This window comes from Pelobates fuscus, chromosome 2 (assembly GCF_036172605.1).
Source record: "Pelobates fuscus isolate aPelFus1 chromosome 2, aPelFus1.pri, whole genome shotgun sequence".
Lineage (NCBI taxonomy): Eukaryota > Metazoa > Chordata > Amphibia > Anura > Pelobatidae > Pelobates > Pelobates fuscus.
In genome coordinates, this window is record NC_086318.1 from 237,531,810 (window position 1) to 237,545,852 (window position 14,043).

A 14,043-nucleotide genomic window follows, 5' to 3' on the forward strand; every position below is an offset into this window, starting at 1 on the left:
GTCATACAGGCTGTCATTGACTTGTTTTTAACCAAATGTAAACTTTGTCCTGGAAAAGGGCCAACATCTGTGCACCAAAACTAGTACCTTAAGATGTATTGGGTTTAGTGCTTAGGGTCTTCCATTCAGTGGCGTAGCCTGCTGGGCTGAACTGGGTCGAGGCCCTAAGTGTGGTCCTGAAAATCCCAAGGCCTGAGTTAGGCTACTTTTCATTGGTCTAGTCTCCTGACATATTTAGAAAGAAATAATGCATCCTATTACGTAATATAATTTTACTTAAGTATACAGCACATTGTGGGGTTGTGGTAGTGGGTACAGGTTTAATGCAGCAAGTTTATGCTTAATGCTGCACATGCAGGGTATGGTGTTAATATAGCAGATGTGGAGTTTATAACAGGGCTCAAAAGTTCCACTCATCAACTAGCCATTGTCGAGTTGAAAATCACTCCTGGTAGGTGTGACAGATTTGCAGTGGCAAGTAATGTTTAGTTATGGTTAATAGTGTAGAATGTGAACTTTAATCACTATTTATCTAGTACAGCAGTCGTATTTGCACTATAGTGTTTGATATTGCAGTCTTATTTAATATAACCTTTGTATTTACAATAATTATTTTACTTGCGTTCGGTTACTAAATATTCCTATTCTAATTTCTAGCTGGATGTGCTAGTTTAGTATGCTATTGTATCACATAATATAACTTGTAAAAACATAAGTATATACATACAGAGGCATGTTATTTTATTATTATTGTTTTATTTATTTCTTTGTTCTTGCTATAGAACAGATTAAAAAGTGCTTTGTCCATGTTCTTTTTTTTTTTTTTTTTAAATACCTGTATAATAGTCCTCACATTTTTGTAAAAGCAAGAAATGCTTTTTTTTTTTTTTTTTTTTTTTTTTTTTAATTCTTTATTTTGGTGTGCATAGAGAATACATACACGCCAACACTGCCACAACAGCAGATACCTGCGATTCTAGGTTAATAGACATAGATTCAGACTGCACAATTTTTGTATATTATTGTCAGGGATCTTACCTGGAGTGGGAGTCCGGCAGGCAGAGTTAAGGCACCCTTTGCAATTCGGCACAGACCGAGGGGACTCAGGACAGAAATCCCCAAGGGTGTGACACAGTGCACTGGGGCTGAAATAACCAGTGCTTCCTGGAACGCAGTACAGACAAGGGATATCCAGAAGAGTAGTCGGTAACAGAATCAGAAGTCAGGGCTGGCGGCAATCAGGCGAAAACAGTAGACGAGCAGAAGATCAAAACCAGGAGTCAGATTAACAGCAGTGAAACCAAACGGAACAGGAAACACGATCTGACCACGAGGACCAGACTTGCAGGGTTTAAATAGGAAGTCTCAAGCAATGATCATGGAACCAGGAACAGGTGTGCAAATCCCAGGCAAACAGGCTCAGACTACAGGATACCAAGAACATCTAGAAACAGTCAAAGATGCGTGGAGACCAATGTAAGGATCCTGACTGGGATGCAGGCAACTCAGGTTCGATCCCAGCCAGAGCCAAATACACAATATCGTGTAAAACACAATGATGATCCTGACATTACCCCCCCTTCAAAGACGCCGTAGGCGAGAAGAGGAAGGCAAGTACGACCCAGGAGGTTACTTTTTAGTTTTCTTGGTTTTAGTAGTACCCTTAGGAGTGGAGGTCATAGCTATTAGGGCCTTTTCAAAAACTTCCAAGTCCTCCTTCCGGACTAAAGTCCCATTAGAGGCATAGGTACAACCAGCAGGAGGGACTTCCTTGATAGGACTTGTAGTGGTTGTGGTGCTTGCCTTCCTAGAAGCAGACTCTTTAGTGGAAATAGCGATCTCGGGTTCTTTCGTAACTGATTCCAGCACATCCTCAGGAGCAACAACTGTAGAAGACGGAGGATTGTTCAAAGTGGTCAAGCAAGGACAGGCAGCATGTTGGCAGACAGGTCTCATGGGATATGCCGGAGTAGTACCCAGACGGAGAACCCGAGGCCTAGAAGGACGAATGGGACAAAATGAGATTAAATGCCCTCTCTCCCCACAGTAAAAACACAGTCCATGCGCCACCCTTCTTGCCCTTTCTTGAGATGACTGACGGCACCTAACCAGTCCAATCTCCATGGGTTCTTCTGCCTCGCTGCCAGATGTATAGGATGTTTCAGGCATTTCAGGAGACTTGGGAGTGGGAGGGTTAGTAGTAACATCAGTCCGAGTGAAAGGAGTAGTGTAAACCATTTCCAGTCCGGGTTGCAATATATGGGAAGCAACAGTAGGTGTTCTCTGTACATAGGACTTTTGTGTCTTGTTGCATTGTAGCCCCAGGGACCGAATAAAGGACTCCCAGGAATCCAGGACTGGGCTTTTGGTGAGTAACAATTGGTGGGCCCAAATCTTAAGGTGCCCCGACAATAAGGTAATTGCTGTCCTCACTTTAATGGCATCTGTGGCATAGGCAAGTGGTCTCAAGAAAAACAGGACCTCACAGTCAACCTTGAAGGTGTCAAACTTAGACCGGATTCCAGAAAATTTCTCAGGTAGAGCAACCAGCGGTTCAGATAGTCCAGAGTCATAGGTTACTCTCCCTTTAAGGGAAGCCAGCTCCTGCTGTAAGCCCTGCAAAGCCTGGGTGAGCTGGGAAACTTGCTGGGTCAAGGCTGCAACGGTAATCCTCAACTCTGCAGACTCCATTTGGTCAGATCGTACTGTCAGGGATCTTACCTGGAGTGGGAGTCCGGCAGGCAGAGTTAAGGCACCCTTTGCAATTCGGCACAGACCGAGGGGACTCAGGACAGAAATCCCCAAGGGTGTGACACAGTGCACTGGGGCTGAAATAACCAGTGCTTCCTGGAACGCAGTACAGACAAGGGATATCCAGAAGAGTAGTCGGTAACAGAATCAGAAGTCAGGGCTGGCGGCAATCAGGCGAAAACAGTAGACGAGCAGAAGATCAAAACCAGGAGTCAGATTAACAGCAGTGAAACCAAACGGAACAGGAAACACGATCTGACCACGAGGACCAGACTTGCGGGGTTTAAATAGGAAGTCTCAAGCAATGATCATGGAACCAGGAACAGGTGTGCAAATCCCAGGCAAACAGGCTCAGACTACAGGATACCAAGAACATCTAGAAACAGTCAAAGATGCGTGGAGACCAATGTAAGGATCCTGACTGGGATGCAGGCAACTCAGGTTCGATCCCAGCCAGAGCCAAATACACAATATCGTGTAAAACACAATGATGATCCTGACAATTATTCATGCTTGACTCTTGGTTAAACATTGATTATGTCAGTAAGATGGCAACATAAATAATAGACAACTGGCATATAAACTGACATCAAGGGTAAGTATTGTGAAACCATAGTATACATATATATGCTTAGATTATAGGCTATGCAAAAGTAACTTCAGGTACCGATTGCTCTACTCTGATTGAATTTAACCACCAGGGGTCAGCGAGTTACTGGACTAGCCAGGTAAGTTATACAGGTTGAAACGTACAGGTGGGCTCAGTCATCTACAGGTGGTTTCTGTGCGGACCTGCAGGGTTAAGATCAACTGTGATATGCTCAGAAATAATAATGTTAAAAATTAAAAAATGAAATGCTAGCATAGAGGATATCCAGTGCTCTGCTAGGACTTAAATTATATAGGCTTAGTAACCGCTTAGTTGTTCCTGCAGCTCTGCTAGTTCGGCTGGCGTCCTGGCTGTACTCAAATCCCTTATGTTTCACTTTGATCGCTTGGTAGCTTTGGTGCTTGTTGGCAAGGAGTGCAATTGATCTCTTGTGTCTGCTGGCATCAGCCTCTGGTAGAAAATTAAGCCTGTTCTTGTGCCCGTTTCTCCTCTATGTTTGAGCAGAGTTGGAGTCCCAAATAAGTCCCCACAGCTCCGCCGGTAGCGGTGAAAGATGTTGCCTCAGGCAGTGTAGAGATTAAACGAGCCCACATGATGGAGGTGCGCTTTTTAAATTTGGCTGATAGGCGAAGAGGGTGTTTGCAGACATCTGTCAGTGTTTGGTGGTTTGGTCTGCTTCGGTTTGTGGACAGCGCCCGGCCGTCGCTCTAATGCTGCCGCTGCTGATCTTTTGCTTGTAATGGGCGTGGTGGCCATCTTGATTTTTGCCATGAGGCGGTCTCTGGTTGATCCGTACATGGCTTGGATGTTTTAAATAACTCACCCGGCCCAAAGAGGGGGGGGGTCTAGGCCCTCAGCAGGTGTGTGGGAGGTCCCGACTAAGTACGGGAGATCAGCCGTTTCTCCCGCAAGAGCCTCTCGACAGGCCGCAATCCCATCTGCCCAGCAAGCATCGCCGGTAGGATGGGGGCCGACTACTGCGCCGAGTATTGTTCGGGTCCCCTGTGCCTTCTTGCAGCTGCTGGATTTTTTCCAGGGGAAACAAGGCAATTTTAGGCATTTTTGGGCTGATTATTGATGTTGCATCGTGGAGCCGAGGTGCCCCACGTACATCCAGTTCAGCGGTCAGGCCCCGCCCGCAAGTAATGCTTTTAAAGAAAGTTTCTTAACCCCTTAACCCCTTAACGCCGTTACGGCGTTCTATGCCGTCACGGCTTTAAAGGGCTTTAAAGCCGTTGCGGCGGCATAGAACGCCGTAACGGCTGAAGCCCCCAGGAGGTACTGTGTACTTACCTCCGCCGCGATCCTCTTCTGGGGGGCTGCCTGAGAGCCCAGGCAGCCCCCCTCCGGCAAATGAGGCCCCCGGGGGCCATGTGATCGCTCTCAAAGAGCGATCACATGGCCCCCTATAGCTGGCTATGGATCTGCCAGCAGGGGGACTGTCTAAAATATTAGACAGTCCCCCTGCTGGTAGGAAAGTATAAAAAAAAAAAAAATACACATGTTAAAATAAAATACAAGTATTTATATATATATATATATATATATATATAATATATGTATATATATTATATATATAATATATATTCATATTATATATATGTAACCTCATACAAAGTGTATTTTAATATTAATATATATATAAGAGTATTAAAATACACTTGGAATGACGTAACATATATATAATATGTATATATATTATATATATAATAGATCTACATATATATATTATATATATATATATACGTATAATTAAAATAATAAATAAGATAAATAATTAAATAAATAAAATATTGAAACAAAATTTAAAATAAATTATATATTCATATGTAATTTCATTCTAACTGTATTTTGTTATTAATATATATATATTGGAAACAGAATACACTTAGAATGACATTCTATATATATCTATCTATATATAAAATACAAATAACCGCAAATATATATATATATATATATATATATATAGATAAATACATATAATTACATAAAAGATAACATTAGTATACACGTAGAATTTAAATACCTATAAATGCATATATATTAAAATTCTACGTGTATATTTAAGTAATTTTTTAACATAATTATGTCATTTGAATAATTAAAATTTGATTGACATGCCTGACAACACAGGGAGAAAGTGCAGAGAATTTAATTCGCAAGCACTATATTTGACCCTGTAACTCTCCAAGACACCATAAAACCTGTATATAGGGGGTACTGTTTTACTCGGGAGACTTCGCTGAACTCAAATATTAGTGTTTAAAACTGGTAAATTGTATTACAACGATGATATTTTAAGTAAAAGTGAAGTTTTTTGCATTTTTTACAAACAAACGGCACTTTTGTGGACTATATTATTGTTGTAATATGTTTTACTGTTTTAAAACACTAATATTTGTGTTTAGTGAAATCTCCCGAGAATAACAGTACCCCCCATGTACAGATCTTATGGTGTTTTGGAAAGTTAGAGAGTCACATATAAGGCTTGCATTTCATTTTTTTGACATTGAAATTTGCCAGATTAGTTATTTTGCCTTTGAGACCGTATGGTAGCCCAGGAATAAGAATTACCCCCATGATGATACCATTTGCAAAAGTAGACAACCCAAGGTATTGCAAATGGGGTATGTCCAGTCATTTTTAGTAGCCACTTAGTCACAAACACTGGCCAAATATTCGTTTTTTGCTTTTTTCACACAAAAACAAATATGAACGCTAACTTTGGCCAGTGTTTGTGACTAAGTGGCTACTAAAGACTAAACATACCCCACGTTCAATACCTTGGGTTGTCTACTTTTTCAAATGGTATGCCATTATGGGGGTAATTCTCATTCCTGGGCTACCACACCGTATCAAAGGTAACATTACTAATCTGGCAAATTTCAATTTGAAAATGGAACGTTCTATATTTGACCCTGTAACTTTCCAAAACACCATAAAACCTGTTAATGGGGGGTACTGTTGTACCCGTGAGACATCGCTGATTACAAATATGTGCATTTTGTTGCAGTAAAACCTAACAGTATTATGACATTTACAGCTAAAATGTGAGGCGGAACTACAAATTAAAAAAAAAATCAAATTTCTCACAGTTTTTTTAATTTTATTCATAATAAATTGTTTCATATATAAATATTTTATATGAAATGAAAGCCCTGTTTCTCCTGAACAAAATGATATATAATAAGTGTGGGTGCATTTAATATGAAAGAGGTGAATTACGGTTGAACAGACATATAGCGCAAATTACAGTTTTTGTTTACGTTTTGTTTTGATCAGAACGTGCACTATTGACTCCGTCCTGAAGGGGTTAAGGACCAAACTTCTGGAATAAAAGGGAATCATGACATGTCACACATGTCATGTGTCCTTAAGGGGTTAAAGAGGCTCTGTGACTTATCCATATTTCATAAAGATATAATGTTTATGAAATACTGATACTGACTGCGTTTCATTGACATTCCAACACAATCCTAAAATAACATTAGACAAAGTAGGGCCTACTTGGTCTCATTGACAAGCATGAGGTTGACAAAAGTTAATATAAAGTGGAGCTCCGATGTCAACATTTCTATTCAGTCCCAGCAGCCGTCACAAGTGATCGCACTCCTCATTACAGTTTATTTCATAGTTATTTAAATCTCCACAACCAGACCAAATAGAGTTAGAGAGCCCATTGCAAAGTGCTGGCTGTACCCCACTGTTAGTGACATCAGTGTTTTCGTTACGCTTGCTGTTGACAGATGCTATTTGACTTTAATTCAGTTTGTGAGTGGTATAAATTTAAATTTTAACACCTGTTGTTGAAATGATGATGATGCCAACCCTCAGGTGTTGGGACAGGAAATCCCTAATAAAGCAATTATACTATTAAGAGACAATATGCCTCCTTCCCAGGTCTCATAACAAGTCTGAAACCAAGAAAAAAAACAAAAAACAGAAGGAAGAGAGAATGTTGCAGTTATGGAAATGGCAAAAAAAAAAAGTAAGAAAATTACATTAAGTATTTAGAACAATTTTCTCTTTTCCTGGCTAACCAAGAAAGACAACGTTAGTAATGGATAATACCCAAGGAGACTCAGAAGAAGGAAAATCACACAATAATTCACCACAATATACACAATTTATTTATGCAAAGTAACAGCCATTAATAAAGTCAGAGGAATTATACACATTCAGCTTATGTTTTTTGAAAGTCAACAGAGATGACCAGATTACTACCCTACAAATCTTCTACAAGGGAACCTTCACTGACAAAGCCCAGAACAGTGCCATTCCTCTGGTGGAATGAGCTCTTATAGATGATGGGCACCCTTGAGATGCATAGCTTTTTGAAATTGAGAGATCAGCTCATTGAAGGGACAGTTTGGAAGTGTTCCCGGAAAAAAACAAAAATGATGGACGTGAGATATCTTGAAGAATATGGGATTTTGACACCACAATCAGCAGACATTCTGGAGATTGATTAGTGACACCATCTTGGTATATTTTCAAAATCAAAACAGGATCAGCACACACCGAATAAAGGGTTCCACACTACGGTGGGATCAACACAAGGAGACTACCAATTCCTCAAAATGTTTGAAATAAATGTCAAGGCAAACACAAGATATATCAAATATGCAAACTTCATTGGAGTGGAATGGCAACACGAGCCTTTCTTAGCAGTAAAATTATTTGTTAATAACATAATCACTACTAACAAAGTGAAAAGGCCATGATCAATGTGTGTATGCCCCCATGAACCAGAACCCAATGAAACCAGAAATGACGTTGGATTATTAGGTTATTAGGTTTCTTTGGGTTTAAATGTTGCTTTCTACTGAATCGAAAGCTGATAATAAGCAAACTATAAATCTAGGGATGATAACCAGTGTACCCTGTGAAGCATATTATTGATTATGGCCAGAGATTCCATTTTGAACGATTTCTTCTGCATGAATATTTATTTTCTTTAGATTCAGGATAAAACATCATTTGTTGTAAGGATTTGGAGAGCAGAATACTGTGGAATATAACCCTTTGAAGACTTCTCAGAGTGGAACTTCTGATATTATTCCTTGAAGTAGAAGTTTTGAGATGCATTCTAGCATAGCTTATGTTTTTAATCCTGGATTTCAAAAATCCTTGATTTTTATTTATTTATTTTTATAACGTACTCTTCGAATACCGTGTCTGTAGAAGTATTTTAGGTGACATCCTAAATTTTTTGCCTGGGCCATTGCACTTTCAGAAAGATTTTGAGAAAGTTCTCTGTCCCTTTACTCTAGAAAATGTGGAACAAGAGTGCTAAGAGGATCTCCAAGAGCTTGTTCTGATATACCCTCGTCCACGTCAATAGGATCTACTCTTGAAAGGAGAGATCGCTATCGCACTTATCACTTCATACTGCTCAGGGACTATTAGGGTGTCAGGCATGGCCTACACTGCTGCAAATATGTAAAATATATATTTCCTTTTTGCAATTTCCTTCATAAAATTAAACCTATTCAAGTTAGTCCTGCCCCAGCAGGCTGTTTACATGACCCTTTGGATAAAGAGAGGCTGACTTTTCTTTGGTAAACCCATGGTAAACATGGTAAAGTGAGACAAAAGGGAAATTATAATGAAAGAAAACTTTCACTCCTACCGGTCACAAAACAAAATACTAAGAATGTCTGTAAGCTTATATTTTCCTAATTGTTTAATTGCTTCATTAGGAATTTCAAGTACTGACACCTGAGAGGAGAAGCTAACCCATTAGTAAATCTGCCAAAGTTAGCAGAAAAAATGAAATGGCTGGCTTGTTCCATGCAAGCACCACCTATGTAATTAATGCTGAAAAACCTTCTTAACAAGCTATTTAAACATTTTATTACCATATTCAAAGGGGATAAAATACTTCTTAAATGTGCATTACAACATAAAATGTAGCATCAATGCTGCACTTAATTATCACTCCACTATTAAATCATTCAAATGTGTTGGGTTTTCAAGCAGCTCCCGTATGTAAATGTGTTGTTGTTGTTTTTTTGTGGTGGTTGTTGTTTTTGCTTTTCTTAACTTTTAAAAAGAGTGTTTTCATATGGTTACTTTCTAAATGTATGATCCTCTGGGCTTGCGAAGTCTGCTTTTTCTCTGGAGATTCAACTATTTCTTTCCAAAATAGTATGAAGAGCAAACATTGTGCTGATGTTAGATTTATTTTTTTATTCTGCAGATAGACTGTAAAAATTATACTGACTCAATAAGAAGGATGTTAAGCTGATACTTGAAATATTATTTATTTTTGCACATGTGCTGTTTTTCATGGTTTGGGGCACTTTGTTGAATTATGCTGGCTTGTTCATCAATAATGAATTCCTGAATATGTGCAAATCCATACAAAACAGTCTGTTGTGAACATTAACAAGCAAGTGCGCAGCTCGATCATGACTCATGATGCCTGATAAATTGTTAATTTAGCTGAACGTCATATGTACATTACCGTGTGTGTGTTTATGTAGGTTGATGAGTGGGTAGATGTAAGTTACTCAATTTTAAATTGGAGCCGTCACAATTCACCATCCAGATTTTGTTAAACCAGAATGTGTATCATGAAAACTTACTTTAAGTTCTAGATTGCCCAGGATAACATCACTGTTTGCTTACCAAATGGATCAATGAATATTTTATTTGCAAAAGACTTAAAGGATCTCATACTGTGTGCGAGAAACAAAAAGATAAAAAAGCACCAACATGAGATTTTGCTGGCTATTATGCTTCTGTTTGTTGAGCACTTGTCCGTGAACTACAAAACCAAATGGGTTATTTGCTGATTTTACGAAAGACTGTTCAAAAGCCAGTATAACTGTGCAGTCTTCCAGACCTCTTACGATCCATTGCAGTTTTTTTAATGAATTTGTGCATTTTAACATTTGGAATAAAGAGGTGGCAGAGCCCTTACTGCACCCCGGTATAGGAGAAACATTGAAACCTTGTAGTTAAAGCATATGCAACATAGTAAAATATACTTTGGAAGCAAAATGCCAAATGGAAACAATTACAAAAATGTTTATATAATCGAACTGAGAACCAGCAGTAGCAACAGAAAATTTCTTGCTCACCCCTCCCCCTCCAAAAAAAAGAGATGGGGGGAGGAAGGGAATGGATATGTATTAACAGTAATGATGCCAGTACAAAAATACAATGTGGGAAACCAAATTCAAAACATATTGACAAATCAAAACCCTTATTTAATCCCTTAGGTTCAGACACTTCAGGGTATGAGTCCAAAAGGCCTTATGTTTTTAATAAAATTTCTGCCTATCACGTTCTCTGTTTGAATCAATGATCAATAGATTGCCATTTTAAGTCTGACATTGGGTGAATGCACGGGATGGGCTTCTCAAGTTTTTTGTTTTTTTAGTGTAGATATCTGAACTTGTGATCTTTGATTTTGTTAGTTGTCTCACCAATGTAAATGAGTCCACATTGGCAGTTAGTAAGATATACAACTTGGTTTCACAACTTAAAAATCGTTCAAACCATTTTTTTTTTTACCTGTACGTGGATGTGAAAAATGTTGGCCTTTGATGATTAAACTACAAGAGCTGCAACCCCAGCATTTGACGTTCCCACAATAAGGTTTCCCAAATATTTTTTGTTAAACCTGTGTAATTGCCTTACTTTCAGTCTGAACCACTTTTTGTGTAATTGATCACATGCAATTTACTAAGCTCCAACCAGGGGTTGCTCTAACAAAAATGTACAATGAAGTATGTATTTACTCTGGATGTCTTTGTTTTTGTTTTTTTGTCACTCCGACTTGCAAATTGAAACCAATGTGACTTAGTAGAGAAGTAAAACGAGAGATTAAAAATAAGAAAGGGGTATTTAAAGCATTTAAATCGGACAAATCAGAGGCATCCTATTTAAGATATAAGGAAGCCAATAACGCTTGCAAAAAGGCAATTCAATTGGCTACAATAGAAAATGAGAAATTGATAGCCAAAGAATGCAAAACCAACTCCCAAAATGTTTTCAAGTATATCAATTCTAAAAACACAAAAAATGAAAGTGTAGGTACACTGGAAACAGAGATGGATCTGTTAGTTAGTTAATATGTGACTGCCTCTCTGCTGTTTCTAACTGGATGGCTGCCCACTTCCTTAAACTAATCTTGACCAAAACTGAAATTCTGGTCTTTCCTCCCTCAAGTGTTGTTACTCCTGTGTCTGTCTCCCTCCAAGTCAACGATGCTACCATCAGCTGCACCACACAGCCTCGCAGCCTAGGTGTTCTCTTTGACTCCGACCTCTCCTTCAAGCATCATGTTCAATCTATCGCCAAATCCTGTCATTTCCATCTCAAAAACATTGCGCACATCCGCCCCTACTTAACGCCAGATGCGACTAAGGTATTGGTCCATTCCACTGTCCTTTCTCGCCTTGACTACTGTAATCCGCTTCTCAGTGGTCTTACGTGCTCCCAACTTGCGCCGTTACAGTCCATAATGAATGCGGCGACGAGGCTCATCTTCCTGTCCGCCCGTACCTCCCATGCCTCACCCTTCTGTCAGTCCCTACATTGGCTTCCTATAAAATATAGAGCTCGATTTAAAATTCTGGTTCTTGCTTTCAAATCTCTACATAATGCTGCTCCCACCTATCTATCCTCCCTGCTACAGCAGTTAAAGAAAATTTATGTAAATAAAGCTCCGGGGCCTGACAGTATTCACCCACAAGTACTTAAGGCGCTAAGTGGGGAAATAAGTGAAACTTTGTATTTAATCTTTCAAGATTATTTTGTTTCAGGTATTTTACCGGAGGATTGGAAGAAGGAAAATGTCGTTCCAATATTTAAAAAGGGTTTAAAATCTTTGCCTGGAAAATATAGACCTGTGAAATTTACTTCTGTGACTGGGAACATATTTTTTTTCAATATATAGTATTTATTTGTTTTATAAAGAGATGCATAAGAGAACAAAATGTACACATACAATACATGGTGATACATGTTACAATATTACCGTTACATAATCTTACATGGTGATATATAATCATACAAAGTAGTTTATGGTAATATATAAACAATCGTAGTAGATCCATGGTATGGGTCTGAGTTTAGAGATAGCATAAAAATTAATATGGTTGCCGCAACAATGATGCGCAATGTTGGACAATGTTGCTGGATATTGTATCCATCTGTTACATTCGCTTTGTGGTAGTAACTTGCTAATCGTTGAAATATAGGCAATTTATGAGAGCATAATATTTATATCATACCTACAACTCGCAATAATGCATTTATTGTTACTTTAATGAAGTAGAGACAGCGTGATATTAAATACTATCGAGGTTCTGGGTAGCTCTGTAACACGTGCACACAACATACGATTATCAGAGTATGTGTGTCAGGTGTTGTGATATTATGAGAAGTTTATAGAGATTAAAATGTCTTCTCAAAATGTTTCCTGGATAATGATCAGGGCCTTAATGGCTGTGTTTGGCCAAATGCTCTGTAGGTAGTAACTGTACACCATATAAATAATGTGAATAGAAATATAACATAACGTAAACATATACATATAAATAAAATATAATGTAGAGAAAGGGAGGGAAAGGTGGGTGGGGGTAAGATGCGTAGGAGTTGGTTAGTTATTTAGTCAGACATTTACCCTTATATGGAACATCTGTTATGTTTATCCTGGGTTTATGACCCTACAGCCCTTTGTTGGCCTATGAGTAATGCGGTAAGGGAGTTGATAAGGACCATAGGAAATCCGGGGACGAATGCATCTTGTTACACTATAGCATTAGTTTCCATAACTGATACCCAATTTTGCCATCGATCCAAGAAGTTTGTCATGTTACCTCCTTTTGCCCACTCGTATTCATGATGGTATATAGAATCTACTCTACGTATAACCTCCAACAGGAAGGATTTGTGGCACTTTTCCAATGGGATGCTATACTAATTTTTGCTGCTAAGAGTACATTTAGTACCGCGTCTCTGGACGGTATAACTCGTAGGCTTGTAATGATGTGGAGTAAGTAAATCTCCGGTGTCAATGGAAACGTAATTTTGCAGAGTGTATGAATAGTTTTTTTAATTTCCTGCCAGAAAGCTTTTAAGTTAGTACAGTACAAAAATATATGCTCTATAGAGCCTAATTCAGATTTGCAGCACCAACACACTGAGGAGGATTCGGGGTAAATTTTGTGGATCCTACTCGGGACTAAATACCATCTCATTAACATTTTAGAGTAATCTTCCCAAATCGTGACGCATTTCGAGGACTGTTTTGTATAAGTGATGGCTTGTTCCCATTCCTTGAGAGTCGGGGTGATCCCTAAAGACGCTTCCCAATTTAGCATATAGGGTAATTTGGTGGGTTCGTGCAGATCTGTCAGTGTTATATAACAAAGGGAGAGAAATTTGCATGATGAATGAGGTAGTTTAGCATTGTACCATTTCGCATCTAAATTACTAAGTGACAGTGGATCGATAAACCCAATTAATTGTGAGAGTAAGATATGTTTGATACGTAAATATAGGAAAATGTCTCTTGGTGATAAGTTATATTGTTCCTGCAGCACAGGGAAAGGATGAATGCCATCTTTACTGAATAATTTGTGTACATGTGTTATTCCTAAGGATGACCATTTGGACGTTTGGAGATCAGGAGATATGCTAGAGAAGGCTGACAAGGGGGC

General features: G+C 38.8%; 1 protein-coding gene across 2 annotated transcripts in view; it reads left to right on the forward strand.

The window, feature by feature from the left end:
* Window positions 1–14,043, forward strand: part of ARFGEF3 (ARFGEF family member 3) — a 146,835-nt gene that overhangs the window by 38,297 nt on the left and 94,495 nt on the right. The gene's annotated exons all lie outside the window — the stretch shown is intronic.